The following is a 12431-nucleotide window of genomic DNA, read 5'->3' as shown; positions in this document are numbered from 1 at the left end:
CCCCCCCCCCCCCCCCTTTTCTTTTTAATTAAATTAACCATGACAAAGTAAAGTATTTATTTACTGAAAATAAAAATAAAAAAAATACAAATTTAAGAAGAAGACATGCAACCTATTTTTGAACTAATTAATTTTCTGATGGGTCAAATCTCAAATCTTTCTGGTATACGAATAATACTCAAAGTACAAGGGATTATGCCACACCTCTTAATAAGTTTTTTAAAGTTTTTGAGTGAAATAAGAAAATTTACACAACAGCATGGAAAGTTTATATAATTTGCTCTAAATAAAATGTTATTTAGACAAATTACATAAATGGGTCATCTTCAAATGGGTCAGAAGTTTATAGGGCCCACTGTCTTCTATAGTAGTAGTTTGGGCCAACTTCTTTAAATGAACCTAAGGCACTTAGGGCATTATAATGTTGGTTTAATTGGGCCTAATCATGCTGGGTCAAGTGCTAACCAGCAGATTATGGATCAATTTATTGTGGATAGTTGGCCCAATGAGTCTAATGAAAGGTGAATTGAGAAAAGGGCCACTGCTGTTAGTGATGGAAAACTTGGGAGTAATAGACAAGATACATTTGATGGGGCTACATTGAAACATGATCTGTAGGGCCATGTTTCTTTTGAAGGCCCGTGCTTATAACTACTAAGCCCCTATTTGTTTCTTATTCTTTCCTCATTAAATTGAAAAATATGACCGTTATCCATCACATCAAGTCATCAAATTTGAATTTCTATCTCTTGTGTGGGGCCCGTAATGACTATATTTTTCATTCTCATTCTTCCAAAAATGAGAAACAAACGGGGGCTAAGCCTATCTTATTATTAAGTGGGCGTCTAGGAACTGAAATGAATTATGCAGAAACTCAAGGGACCAATATAGATTCATGGGTAGATGGGCAGACTGCTGCGACTATAGCTACAATTCCACAATGATCTTGCTTGCAAGACCAGAATAGCTCTGGGAACGACTTGCCGAATTCATAAAATGCAGGGAACGATTTGCAGATTTTTAAAAGTCTAGGGAGCAAATTGCAAAATGTAGAAAATACAGGAAGTGACTTGCAAATGGATGAAAAATCACTGGACTCATCCATAAATAAAGATAAGGGCCAACTCTTCTGTTAAGCAGGGACTTATCAATCATGGCTCCACGTAGGTCCAAACTTGACGGAAGCTGTGGAGGATTTAGAACATATTATCTCAAGGACTCCCAACATCATAAGAGCAAGCTAACTCCTCATCGGTGAATTAGGTTCAAGAACTTAACAGTACAAACAAAATACGAGAAAACATTCTAAGTAATATTGACGACATGGGGTTCGGGGATTGCAATGTTAGTGTTGAGGATAACCTATCTTTGTTGGAGGATCACATGATTTTAACTATAATGTTCAACAGTTCTATCACCGCTCTTTTAGTTAAGTAAGATAAGAGATACCTATGGCTACATGATATTTTTTGGAAATTGGGGATTTTCCCATTGGTTACAATCCGAAGTCACATTCTTCTAGTGGGTAGACTATGTTGTTGACTCATACAATTATATCATGAGCCGCAAGAAAGCACATGAAAGGCAGAGATATTTTTAGATTTGACTAAGTTCTATTCAATTTCTTTTATATACTTACATTGGTTGCAATAAGTCTCATTCGCTTTGATAATTCTAGCCCCCTTCTAAGTTGTACTCTTTTTATTTCTACTATTAATAAAACGTGTAACTACGAGTGATTTTGATGTAAAAAAATTGTTGAGCATATTTTTTTTTATATAAAATCAAATAAATGTTTATCGGTCACATTCATTATTATTAATTGATCACTTAAATTGTTGAGTGCATTGCTCACATTTATTATTTTAGATTGATCACTTATGTTGTTAGGTGCACACGAATTCAATTTATAATGTGATCAAAACTAATTGAATGCAAAGTTGGACTTTTTATTTATTTATTTATTATTTTTTTTTTTTTTGGTAAAGTTGTATTATCTCCATTGATCTTAAAAATTAGAATGACACTACTGTCAACATATCCTTTGTCACCACCTTCCTAACTTATATATTATCTGTGCATTTGGAGAAGCTAGTCAAACTTAAACGTGCATTATATGTTATTCTAAAATACTTTAAAAGTGATGTAAAAGTAATATTTGGTACCAATTTGTTAGAGGATTTGATAAGTCTCGTACGAATTAAAGAAAATAAAATTTAGCATAGAAATTTAAGGAAAATTTTACTCAAATTGTATTCTCAAAACCCAATTTCTATGATTTAAATTTTTTATAATGATGAAATACTATAATTGATCAATCTCTTTATATTACATTTGGTACATAAAAATTAATTGTTAATACATAAATTTAAACAATCATTAAAATTTTTAGATATATGAATATGAATAAATTCATTTATAATAACTCTAGATTCATATAATTCAAGATTCATCAAATTAAAATTCATTGAATCTAGATTAACGTGAATGTTAATGTACCCTCAAAACTCAATTTCTGTGATTTAAATTTTTTGTAATGATGAAATACTATAAATGATCAATCTTTTATATTATATTTGATACATAAAAATTAATTGTTAATACATGAATTTAAACAACCATTAAAATTTTTAAATGCATGAATATGAATAAATTCATTTATAATAACTCTAGATTTCATTGAATCTAGGTTAAAGTGAATGTTAATTAATTGAGAATTAATAACACAAATTTCATAAATGACAATAATTTATTACATATCGAAAAATGAAAAGTAAGGTATTATTGAAATATTTGAATTGTAAGAGGGTTAAAATCGTCCAAAAAATGATTCTCCATTGATGTAATATTTTTATATATTATAGATAGTTAGGTACAAAGATCTTCGTTCCATAAAAAAGGACAAGTGATCATTGGTAATCTGATGATCAAGTCAACTGTCAAGTCAATTAAGAACGAGAACATAGGGACATGGGATGTGGGAGAGACAAGAAAGTAGAGTTTTGGCTAGTGGCTACGATGAAAAAATTGCGTAAATGTGATATTAACCTATGCAAGGATATTCATAGGTGAGTTTTGAGATTAAATTGTTTTTATATGTTGCAAATCCTAATTCAGCCGTGTAACTCCCCCACTAGCTGGGGAATTGTGACTATTTAAATATTGTTTCCTTCCCAATTGAATTACCCTATTGAAGATCATTCTCCCAGATCCCCCTTGATCACAAATGATTCTAGGCGATTATTTAAAAATGATAAAGTGTTTTCCTTGTAGAACACATCAGCAAAATCCTGTAGTCTAGTTGCCCAAATCATCATGAAAACGAAGCTGATCATTGAAGGCAAAGGTCCTTTTTAACTGGCCCTTGTATGATGAACCTATTGAGTGCATCACCCCCCTTAAGCTTACGCGAGGTTCAACAAAAGTCGATGCTTGATGAAGATATTATTCATGTGAAGACCATTGGAGATGTAATGCTACTAGAGATGAGGTTCTTAAGTCATATTGCTACATCACATCTAGGTGAAGCATATGGAAAGATCGTAGACGGGATGAGTTACCATGATTTAATACTTGTCTCTCCTGTTTCTTATTTCTTATCTATCATGTTTACTACTTTTCTCTCTCCTATAAAATATACACTAAAGCTCAAATTTGAATTATAGACAAAACCCATTGGAGATAAAGTATTTATGTGTCGTGTTTTGTAGTGGGATACAGAAATAATGGATTATTATTGGTTATTGAATAATATATTAATCATATTAAGGGTCTGATTGATATAAACTTTTTGAAAATAAATTCTATAAAAAATAATTTTATTTTAGAATGTGTGGACAAAAAATAGGAAAAAGTTATAGGTCCATATGCAGTTGAAAATGAGTTTTTTATAAAATAAATTTTAAAGAATCTGTACTAAACATAAGCTAACTAAAGTTAACTAGGGTTGCATGTAAATATCTTTAGTTTAAGGACTTAAGCTGCAAATTTGAAATTGCACAAGACAAATCTAGGACTTGGAGCAGCAAGTGGGCCAAGCCGCTTGTCAACTCACCTTGTCTTAAACCGCTCGGGCTCGTATTGAGATGAGCCATAGGCCAAGTAGAGTTCAAAGAATATTCATGAGCCGGGGTTCAACTCGCTTTTTGAATCATTTTTAAATTAGTTTATTAAAAATGAGCAGCTCGTGAGCCGGCTAGTGCTCGACTCGTGTCCACATGGGCCAAAGGGTTGAGTTAAGCATCGTTTGTGGGTGCAAATGGAGTTTGGCTCAGCTCTTGTCAGCATGGGCCAAGCCCAACTTGGATGTTTAAAGTTCGAGTCAACTCGGTCCATTGTCACCTCTATGTAGGACTACAAAAGAGTCCTATATATAGGATGCGCCACACTATACTTTGCATTCTTGGCACATGTATCCTAAGAAATAGAGAGAAAAAGTTACATTTTTATTTTACTTTTATATTTTATGTTTTATTTAATTAGAATTAGTGATCACAATTAATGGTATTTTGTTATTAGTAGAGGATATAAAAGCAATTAGTGTTCCTTACTTTTAAGAAATTACGTATAATGTATTTTTTATTTAAACTTTTAGGAGTCAATTTCGGTATTCATCTTTAGAATTATTGTCTCTAAATATTCAAGTATTCACATAATCAATGAATATTTGATTGTATTCTTCTTTTATTGTGTGATACCGCTTTGATCTACATTATTATTACCATCGTAAATCAAATAGCAATATCAAGGACAACATAATGGGATATTGCACACTTTGACAGTAAGTGGACAATTTTAATCTTTCATTCGGTTTGTATTGCAAGTTTAATCCTTCGATAATTTGTTATGGATCAAGGTATACCTCTTAATTGATTCATGTTCATGTGAAAATCATTAATTTTTGAGATTTGGAAATTAAGGTATATGCAAGTTATGTTTTTACAAGAAATAAATAAATTCTTATACATAGGTAAAGAGCTTAGTTAAGGAATTTGTGATTTTCCAATTATCGTTTGTCTCAGTTACAGTTTATTTCGATGATTTAAATTATTTTAAGTGTCTTGTTTCCACTGGGACTTCATATTTTGACAAAATTTCTTTTGTAATTGACTAAACTGGTATTGATGATTAATATTTTACCATTAAGCCATGATTAAGTAAATCTCATAGGGCCTGCTTAGTAGTTCCATAGTGCTGGTTATGAGCACTTTTTAAAGTACCAATTTTTTTAGCATTTATGAATAGATCGGTTATGAGCAGTTTTAATATTGATTTTTAAAATATTTTAATCCATGCTTTAGAGTTTATTATTAATTGATTCTAATTTTATTTTAAAAAAAAGTAATGTCGCATATACGTCCCTTAGTGAAATTTTGAATTTATAGTTTCTTGTATGAAATTTTTTTACTTACAAAGGATATTTTACTTATATGTAATTTTTTTTTTACATATAAGTTAATATTTAACTTAAAAAGTTAAATAAACATAAAATTTTTAGAAATTTATGTTAGTATTTCTTATTTATCTACGAACTTTATAATAAGTTAATTCTGTACTTTTAAATAATTTTTATTCATTAATGAATTTTTTTTACTTATAAATAACTTTTTGTATTTTCTAAGTAATATTTTGTCTTATCAGTAAGAATTTTACACAAAAATAATGTTTTATCTTATAAGTAATATTTTACTTATAAGTAATTCTAGTTATTAATTATAAGTAATATTTTAATTATAACGTAATTTATTTATTTTTTTTGCTTACAAATAATTGTTTTAGTTAGTAAATTTTTATTTATAAGTTAGTATCCAATAAAATATGTTTGTTGGAAATAATTATTTTATAGAAGGTAAAATTAGAAGAGAATTTGAGAAAAGGCAAAATACCGTTGATTTGATGTGTAGAGAGAGTCAATCAATATTACACTACTCTATTTTCGATTTAAAAATCACCCTAGAACCGATGCCAAAAGAACTAGCAATCACCGTTATTCTAACCCTTCATAAATGGTTGAATCCTATCTAAATGCTTAAGTTAAAACTCAAGGAAATAATACGTTCGTATATCTCTACATTTGCATGCTTTAGATAGTCCACTATTCAATGGGCTTAATTCTTTGATTTCACTTAGGTGTTCTGGGTCTAGAGTACTTAGCATTTCAAGTAGAAAAATATGCCGATCTCTCATATCACTGAACATCACAAATAAAAGGTTTTTGATAAATTATAGGAAAGATCAAACTGACTGAGGACCATATAAATTTGTGGAAAATCATTCTCAAACACCTGATAAGTTGCTTGCTAACGCACTAATGGGTACTCTAAACCACCATGAAATTTGATGATTCGTGCAAGAGCATGTTATTGTGATGTCTAATATTGTAGCAAGACTTAAAGATTATCAGAATGACTGTAGATGACAACTTAGTGATACAATATATTATCCAACTCCTTGCTTACTGAATAAGGTCCACTACAAATGAGCTATAATACTTCAAAGGACAAGTGGCATGTGAATAAATAGCACGTTGTGTTTGTGTAAGAGGTGACAAGGCTTAAAATTAAAAGACCTAATTCTATTCATCATGTAAAGTCATCAAAGAGATGAAAAGAAATATAAAAAGAAGTTTAGAAAGGGCATTAAGCAAGGACCACAAAGATAAATGAATCTTATGTCCAAATGCACAAGAAAGCTATGTGTCATTTTAGTATTAAAAAGGCTGCTTGAAATGTAAGGCATTGTTCAAAAGTAAAGGAAAGCCTAATGCTTATGTAGGTTAGGAAATAAAGGTAAAATTAATGCTTATGTATATTTTGTTTGTTGAGTAACAACTCAATGATTGAAAGTGCAATTGAAAGAAAGAAGCAAAAATTAGTGAAAATTGAGAATTTCTATAGTTCGGGGACCTAATTTTAAATATCTCGTAGTTAGTTCGGACCACAAGAAGATGATTGGAGATCATATAGAATCAACTGGATGTTATTAGAAGTCAAATAAGTTAAGTATTGAAATGTAGTCAAAGTATTTTCACCAATCCAGATTTTCAGCTATAGATCAAGACACCCATTTTTCATATAGTAAAAGTTTGAATTGGAAAAATGATACTTCTAGAATAATTTTACCTCTTTGAGTTAGAGTTCCAACACACTTTAAATCTCATCAATTGAATACTAAATATCAAAATTTGATAAAAATACAAAATGGCTAAACAGAGACATTGATAAGTGTATTTTATACACTTTTTTGGGACCCTAAAATAGCAAAATTTGATAATTCTTCTGACAAATTATATTCCAAATTATTGTGTTTAATGTTTAATAGGTAAATTTTATGAATGCAAAGGGAATTGAAGGAAAGAAGCAAAAACTGGTGAAAATGGCAAAATCCAAAATATAAGGGCTAAACTAGCCATTGGATGCAAAGTTTGGAGATCAAATTTCTTACTTTGGAACGTGAAGGACTTGAATTGAATCAGGTAATACATGGGTTGCAACAAATTAATTGGGCTGAAATTGGAACCTTTGGAACTAATAAAAAGGATACAAGCCTACAAAAAAAAAAAAAAAAAAAAAAAAAATAGATGGGGATACTAGGTTTTATGTTTTTATATATATAGATACATATACGCTACAGCCGAAAGGGGGAAAAAAGAAAAAAGAAAAACGACAGCTTCTTGGCACAGAAACGCAGAGGCTGGAGGCGAGAAAAAGAAAAGAAAAGAAAGGAGGCTGCTTTGGTGTTGGAATTGAATACATAGACATAATTGCGTTGCTTGCTGCTAAATTCCATATACACATACATTGGGCAGCTTTGGGGGAAGACTAATCTGGAGAAAAGAAGCAAAATTCTGGAAATTAAACGAGCTGATTGCTGGAATATATAAACGAGCTGCTTGCCGGAATTATATACATTAAAAAAATTAGGAAACGGACAACAAATTGTAGCGGATTGCCGGAAAATAGAACGAGCTGCCTGCTGGAATTTTGTACGCGCCAAAAATCGTCAATTATTCAGTGATATCTTTTAACTTTTGCGTGTTTAATTCCGACTTAATGCGTGGCTAATTTTTTTTATTGTTAAGATGTGATGAACCCTTGTTATGAATTTTTAGTTTTAATGATTAGATTGACGATAATTTGTTTAGCTGTTTGGATATTTATTATTGGTTCGTTTGCTTTTAAATTAATTGGCCACCAGTTGAACTGTTTGTGAATTTTATTACCATCGAGAGAGGTAATAAGATCGTTAGCACATAATAATAAATATTGTGAAGTTCAATAGAGGATAGAGATATACATGTATACTTTACATGGTTTTTATAAATGTTCTAACTTGTTTAATGCTTTCTTGCACGTTTTATTTTTCATATAGATATAGAAAAATCATGTGTATGATTAAATTTAATTGCTATCGAGAGAGACTTTTAAATAAAATAGGAACATTGACCAATAAGCATGATTTCAAATTGTCAGTTTAAATTGTTGAACTAAAATGGAGTAGCAAGGGGGATTCACATCTTAGCAATACTTCTCGCAAATTTGATAAACTTTTGTTTTACTTTTTATTTAATTGATAGATTTAATAGTGTTAGTTACAGCTCGACCTTGCTATTCGATTAAGGGAATTATTAGCTTTAATTCGATCAAACACATAGTCCTCGTGGGTTAGACAATCTACACACCACTTTATTACTTGTTCACGATCCCGTTCACTTGCGGGTAATCAAACGACCAGACATAACCATGCACAACGCAAAGACAATTTTCTTTATTTGATTGAAACTATTTCGGAACTCGACTTTGATGTGTTTCTTGACCTAATTTCACATTCTATAAATCAAGAACATGGGCAAACATTCAAAGGATCTCTCATACACTATATTTCATGAATTATTACAAGAAAAGTGTGGCTAATTCATCAAACTTTTGAAAGAATTAAGAGGAAATTGAAAATTTTCAATCAATTGAAGATCTAATTTTGATTCTTAGGCAAAAAAAGAGGATGCAATTGGAGATCAATAGAGAAATCATTAAGAAATTCAAATTTTCAAGATTTATCTTCTTCTTCTTCTTAATAATTTATCAATAAATCGGGTGATGTTCTACATATTATCATAATTTCTTGTACTTTTGTAATTTTAGGCTAGATTTCTATTTACTAAGATATAGATGAACCCTTGTTATGAAGCTTTGAATATAAATTCAATATTTGGATGCTCAATATGTGTTTGTTCTGAAATGATTGTTATTATGTTTAATGCATTTCAATTACTTGCTCACTAATTGGATCGATTTGCGAATTTTATTGTTATTGAGAGAGATAATTGGAAAATTGCACTTTTAACAACCATTATGAGGTCCGAAAAGAGATAGAGAGATACCTCTATGATTTGTATGATTCCAATAGATGTTCTAGTGTTTTTAGTCCTTGTTCGGTCCCCGTTATTTTCAAAATACATTTTTTCTCTTATTTTCAACTACACATCCTTTAATATATTAATATTACACAAATATTCAAAAAAAATTCTTATTTTCTAACCACACATTCTCCATCAAAATACTATATCAAAATACATTTTGGGCAAAAATAAAGGGCTCAAATAGGCTCCTCCTATTTTTTATTTTTTTTTTTGGGTATCAAATAGGCTCTTAATGCATATTGCCATGTTTACATCTTTCATAGAGATACAGAAAGGTCATACAAGGGAAGGATTTAATTTTACTCGAGAGAGATTATTAAATAATTTAGGACATCGATCAACAAAAACACATACATATTATCATGATATTGAATTGTATTAAAATGGACTAAGAATGGGGATTCAAAGTCTTAGTAATCATCTTATCTAAATTTACAAAGCTTTCCATAATTTGATCATTGGAATAATTTAATTAGTTAACTAGTATTAATTCTTCAATCATATTTGGCTATTCGATTAAAGTTAACATTTACTGATCATAGGTTTAGTACATAGTTTCTCGTGGGAACGATCTAGTTTTCATGAGAGCGATACTTTACTTATCATTTTATTACTTATTCATGATACCGGACACTTTCAAAATTTAATACGATCAGAGGGTATGATGTAAGTAGACAATACCCCGAAGTGTAATTTAATTTTTCTTTTCCTGTCTTTTTGAAGATATGTGATTTAAAGTCTATTGTGAATATAGATAAAGGGGTTCTTCATAAGGCGGTTCTAAAGACTCAATTTAAATACTAGACGAGAAGGTAACTCAGTATAAGGCACTTGCATGTTTGGGGTTGTGAGATAGAAGTAAGAATTTGTAATCCACATGGGAAAAAAAATTAACTCAAGAATGACCCGTGGAACTTTATTGGTTATCCAAAAAAAATTTAAAACTTTTAGGTTTTAATATCCTGGCCATAGTACTAGAATTGTTGAAACTGATTGAGAATGGTAAAGTTTGTGGGATTGTAGCACCACGTATTATGGAAATTCAAGAAGTTAGAGTTCAAATTCTTTTGTCTTCAACTTCTTCTAATGTTGTTGTTCTTCCAACTGTTGGATGTTTGACAATTTACAAGAACAACAAATTAATAATGGAACACATCACAATGAAGTTTTCATTAATGAACTTGCACAAAATGAACCATAAGAAACGATATTAAAAAGGTCCAAAACAACATAGGCTTGATATTCCTGATGATTATTAGTACACTACACCTTCATTCTTCTAAAAGTAGAATCATTCGTGACAATTGATGAAGGGTTTTAGTTTTCTTCAAAGAAATGCCTCCAGATCTCCTAGGCCCCTTGCAATGATGTAACCTTTGATCTTCCGGCTGGCGGTGAGAAAACATCGTTAGGAGAAGTGGGCACATGAAAGCTTTTCTTCTGGCAGTTTACAGTTGGAATTGCATCAATATCAATCCTCGTTATGAAGCAAAAATTAAAGTTAGAAGTGTTTAAAGACAAAAAGAAGCTTTTAGAATGCACAATTGCCTACCGTGGTTTCTATCCTATTGTTGTAAAAGTTTGAATTAGAAGGAGGAAGCACTCTCTCTGCTTCGCGAAGTTTTGAATTCAAATTAAGAAATAGAGTAACAAAAGTTTAAAGGTCAAAAGTGCTCGAACCCCTAGCAGACTTTTTTCCTTTCGTAGAAGGAGAAATGTTAATAAAAATCAAAAGAAACTCAAACAAGTGCAAATGTTAAATTCACAATACTCACAGTATTCATTGAAAAAACAAGGCATGTTGCTACTCGAATGAAGAGGGAAATTTTTTCTAGTTATGCACCTTATTTGGAGTAATTACAAGTTTGGGGCGGGATTTGGCAAGCAAGGAGAAAGATAATAAAAGCCATTTTTAGGATTAGCTTTGTTATTGGCATTTATTGGGTGATAGTTCGACCCTAAAATATTAGAGAATAATTCTACTACTAACCCTGTAATGGTCCACAAAAGGAAAGAGTCAACCATATGAGCCACCCATTAAGAGTAAATAGGGTGGGAGCAAGTTTAAAAGAGCTAAGAACCTTAGGGAAGACATGATGAAAAAGAATTCAAAGTCCTATATCTATCGAATTCTTGTGAATAGAAATACAATCGCAATGTGGATGATCTACATTCTAAAGTTGTTTCGGACATACTAGCTCGATATCTTCAGGAATATTGAATTTTTTCTAATCTCGGCCGAGTCCTTTTCTCAGTAATATTAGAAAATATCTTCAAATCTTCATTAACAATATCTTCTTCTCCCCTTCAACTAGTATCCTTTGCTTAATCTAAAGGCTCGTTGGCTCGCTCCTAAGGTGTAATCCTTCTCCTTGCCTAAAGGTTCACAATTTTACACATGCACCAATTCTTGTGATCGCCAATCGAGGAATGACATCAGATTATAATACATTTTCAAAGGATGACATTGACGAATCAACTCCATCATCCCTAAATCTAGATCGTGTAGTTCGAAGCTTATGGATCTATTTTGGGAAGGCATTTTGCAGGATCAATTTCCTAAAAATATTTAGATAAAAGTTTATCGGGTTACAATAAACAATGAATAAAAAAAGAACAGCACAAGAAAAGAAGCAACAGTACACAAAATACATACATAAGAAATGATTCGAAGGATTTTTAATGAGCAAAGAAAAATTGCGAGCAACACTATATTGTCCACTACATAATATTTGCGAATAAAGAATGAAGATAGAAGCTTTGAAAGAATAAATAATTGTAACAAATAATAGAGGTGTTATATTTATGTTTATGATGAAAGATACTAGGCATTGGATCATGTCAAGTTTGATCTTAATCTTCGAGTGAAAAAGCCATTGGATATAAAAAGAGGTACCTAAAAATATTTCAAAGAGACGGATCTAATCGTGTGTAAATAACACGCACATTAAATGACCACAGTCCACATACCTTGAAGTACACAATAGCCCCATTGATATATATATATATATAT

This window comes from Olea europaea, chromosome 2 (assembly GCF_002742605.1).
Source record: "Olea europaea var. sylvestris chromosome 2, O_europaea_v1, whole genome shotgun sequence".
Taxonomy (NCBI): domain Eukaryota; kingdom Viridiplantae; phylum Streptophyta; class Magnoliopsida; order Lamiales; family Oleaceae; genus Olea; species Olea europaea.
This window is presented reverse-complemented; position numbering follows the sequence as displayed.